The sequence below is a fragment of the Mangifera indica genome, chromosome 10, assembly GCF_011075055.1.
Source record: "Mangifera indica cultivar Alphonso chromosome 10, CATAS_Mindica_2.1, whole genome shotgun sequence".
Taxonomy (NCBI): Eukaryota; Viridiplantae; Streptophyta; class Magnoliopsida; order Sapindales; family Anacardiaceae; genus Mangifera; species Mangifera indica.
In genome coordinates, this window is record NC_058146.1 from 7993327 (window position 1) to 7997664 (window position 4338).

The following is a 4338-nucleotide window of genomic DNA, read 5'->3' on the forward strand; positions in this document are numbered from 1 at the left end:
GATGATTTAGCTAGGTTTTTTGATGAATTTTACTTGAAGGAAAAACTTTAGCTAAAATTATGGAGATTCTTGGCCAAGGAAGAAGAAAATGAATAGTTGGTTGGTTTTATAAGCTTTTTGGACTAATTTACCCTTAATCTTTTCCAAAAATGACTATTTTATCCTTAGCAATTACCAAAAACCCTTAGCACCACCATATAATTTCAAGTGTGCCATTCAATTTTCATTCCCACTTTGTCTCTTAAATCCTTCTAAAATGACCATTTTACCCCCTTTGAAAATTATTGCTCATTTAGTAATTTTCTACAATTCTTTTATAATTTCTTTAAACAAGAAGTTATAAAATCAACTCTAGGGGTAATTTTGAAAATAGAGTTTACTGGCATACCTGAATTTAGGTGTTACAATAATCATTTAGAGTAGAGGCATCAATTGGACCAGGTCGTGGGGCCTAAACACAGGGCCAGTGGCTCATCTCGGTCCAACCCAATATTGTTCACATAATATTAAAAAAATTAATTAATTAATAATTATAATATTAAAAATTAATTTTTTATTAAAATTATGAGCCGACCCATTTAGGACCCAATCTGGCCTTTACCCCATATATATTGGGTTTGGTCGTGGCACTTATACATCTTATAGGCTAACTCTGCTACTGTAACGTGCCTTAGGCTCAGCCCGACCTAGCCTAACCCATGGACACCTCTAGTTTAGAAGACAACAATAGAGTGATAAGTCGAGTGATAGAGAAAAAGTATGATGAAGTTTCAAAAGCATATACACCGTATAAAGAGAATATCCAAGTGTTATCTTACGAGATGATAAGATATGTAGTGACATTCAGGTAACTTAAGTATTAAGATAATGAGTATTTTTCTCTTACATTTTGAATGATTATGTACAACTAACAACGTATTTTCAATATTGCAGTTGTAGATATATGAAACTTTAAGTAATCTGCGTAATTTTGCGGTTTATAAGTCTAGAGACAGTATACCCAGATGTTAAGATGAAAGAGTGTAAGGGCTTAAGGTGGGAGGATGCTGACCACATCTTTAGGGCTTCTTAGGTTTGTTATTACAATTTATAACATTACACATGAAAACAACTATTATTTTTTATAACTTAAAATTTGTCACATTTGACAAGATGTTGTGACTCTTATTTTGATTTCATCAATGGTCGAGAGGGAATTATCATGATACAGAGATGTTATGGATTACGTGGATGATAGAGAAACACTTGATAATGATCATAGTCTTGTAATATCTCCCACAAAAATCAAATCTGGTCATTCACGGCATCACAATACATATGTATGTAAGCATCAGAATAGTGCACCTGTATGTAGTCCTATCACGTCATCTTTTTGGCCAACTGAAACAATACCCCTTATATAGCTTCCATTGCATCTACATTGGCAGTTGAAAATAAAGTTGATCGTCTTTAAGAGCTTTTCCAGGGGTTCATGAACAAAATTGATGAGCTTCTTGGAAACTTAGACGAGCGCCAAACGTAGAGCTTCAGTGCATGTACTATGCAACCCCAATAGATAAGGTACTCTTTTCCTAATGATTATTTATTATTTACAATTCATAAGATTATAGGTTAACAATATAATTAACTAGTTAAATTTTTCCTTACAATACAAGGTGTGTCAACCAAGGTCGTAATTGAGTTGTCCAGCTAAGATGATGCAAGTCCCTAGGAGGTTATTGCCTCTGCTTATGAAACTCTGATGCAACATCTATTTAGTACCTGTAGGACATTACAAAGAAGGATTGTTAAAAACAAGTCGTTCACTTTTGAGCTTGTATACAAACACATTGAGATAGCGATATATGAGAGAAGTTATCCAACTGTCGCAACCTCGAGTGGAATGTGATAATATGATTGAATTTTTACCGTGGTACAAGGACAAAAATGAAGACGCCACAATAACTACTTTTTTGAGTGGACACTACCAAAAAGAAAATGAATAGTGAAACACACTATGTGAAGATAACCAATGACTACTAGACCAGATATGTGATTTTGAACCCACACAAGGAATTATGTCTTCGTAATATTATTATATTATTAATTATGTCACTATATTTATAATATTGTTGTTTTAGTACATTAATAACTGTTTGGTCATGTTACGACATGTGTTCCCATCGGTTAAGTGGACGTGTGTTAAGACATCTTTTGATGGGTGGTTGTCACAAATAATAAAGGATCTAGACCAGGCTAGACTAGATAACTATCAATGGCCCTAATTGCTACTAGACCCAATCAAAGAAATAAATGATCCAGCCCTAGATTGGGGCTATATCCCATAAGCTTATGCGGACAAGGTTTGACACATGTTAATTGTAATTGTATATTAAATTCTTAACCTTACACATATTAGTCACACTGATAATGAAATGATTGTTATTGTTATAAGTATATATTTTGATCAATTATGATTCTCAACACTAGGCATGTGGTGAACTAGACTTAAATGCATAGGCTTTGACTGTTTTTTGCTCATCAATGAATTTCTTTAACTCTACAAAAAGGTTTTCTAAGGTGATGACACAATATCGTTACGTCTCATCCATTATCAGTGCGACTAGTTACTGAGAGGTTAAGGGTGTGGAGTCAAAGATAGAGCCATTGATGTTTTGATCATGTGCCCAGGTACTCCAACAAGCCACAACATCTAACAATTGTGTGATATTCATAGTTTGGATTTTAGAGTACCTTGCCACAAGAAGCCAATTTGATTTTGTTGCCAAAGACGCCACCAAAAGATGTAACACAGTTACATCTAAGATTTGCAAACATGGCAGCAATCACACTCTGGATGATTGTTATTTATATTATGGTACTAGTATTTGATTGCTTGTAGTTGAAGTTTGGTGGATTGAATGCATATATTAGAGTGTTTTTTTAATTTGTTATTTGTTTAAAACAGGGAGAAAAATGCATACACTACAAGGGAAACTCTACCAAAAATTTGTTTGTCTAATATACTACACAATTGTGAATATTGCTTATAACAACAGACATAATTACTCATAACACAAAATTGCTTAAAAGACAAGATATAAGATAAATTTCTATTCATATAGAATTTTCAAAGTTGAAACAAAAGATAAAACACATGAATTCAAAGCTAAAATAAAAGATAAAACAACAAAAAAAAATAGAAAAAGTAGAAAGCAGAAGAATAATAAAGATAACGTAGAACAAAAGATATGATTTAATATAATATTATAATAAACGATAACATTTTGTCATCACAAGTTCAAAAGATTACATTTTGTCAAATCATACCTTTCTTGAACAAATGACACCTTATGAAAATGCAGCAGCCTCATATAATAGACTAGTGCAAACCAATCTTGTATAACCCCTCTTATGACATCAACTGCATTCCACTTGGCATACTTCCTTTCCTTGCAATGGTCTTCTATTATGTTCAAAATGATGGCTAAAATGTTAACATTCCATCTGAGGTAGATATACCAAACAGATTTCCTTAGGTTACTTCTATTCATATAGATCTCCTAATGGTTTCACACTTTCCCTATAAACTGTTTTTCAATATTCAGTTGAGTATCACTTGTTCACTCATGGAAAACAATCCGAAAGGTTCTGAAACTTGACAATCACTGCAACATGTATATACCATATTTATGATAGTTGAAATTTCTTACAACTGCACTCCTTTGTAGCAAGGTTAACTTTAGTGAATAGTTTACTTGGACCATGCATTTCGTATATGTAGACAATATTAGCTTGACAATTATATTAACTAATTTTCAGATATGACTAGCCAACTTCTCCTTGACCCACAAAGTGAAAGGATGCGTGAAAGAATCTGCATCATCAAACAAATATAGAAATATTATTATTTTTTGAATTTGCATAAGCCTAATATATAAAACACGAAATTGATCAAACCTGTCATATTGCATCGAATATAAAACCATTTATGTAAGGTGGAATGAAGAAATTTAATGAGCATCATCACTGACAAGTTATGCACATGTTATACGAAAGCATTAAATGACTTAACAATATTTGTGGTCATGATATTATATCAAACATCGAGGAAATGAGCACGAGCCTATTGTTGTTAGTCAATGCCCCTCAAATAAATTGTTACTGTGGGATTTTCATCATTAACCATTTGTATAGCCTCTGCAAAATCTTCTATCTGATATGCTTTTGTGGCTTTTCAAAATAATCTTTTTACACGTTTTGTTTGTTTGTATCGAGTATGCATGTTCCCATTTATATGATAGTTGCACCAACTGTGGTACATATTCAAGAACACTTCTCTCAGGTGCTGAGTGATAA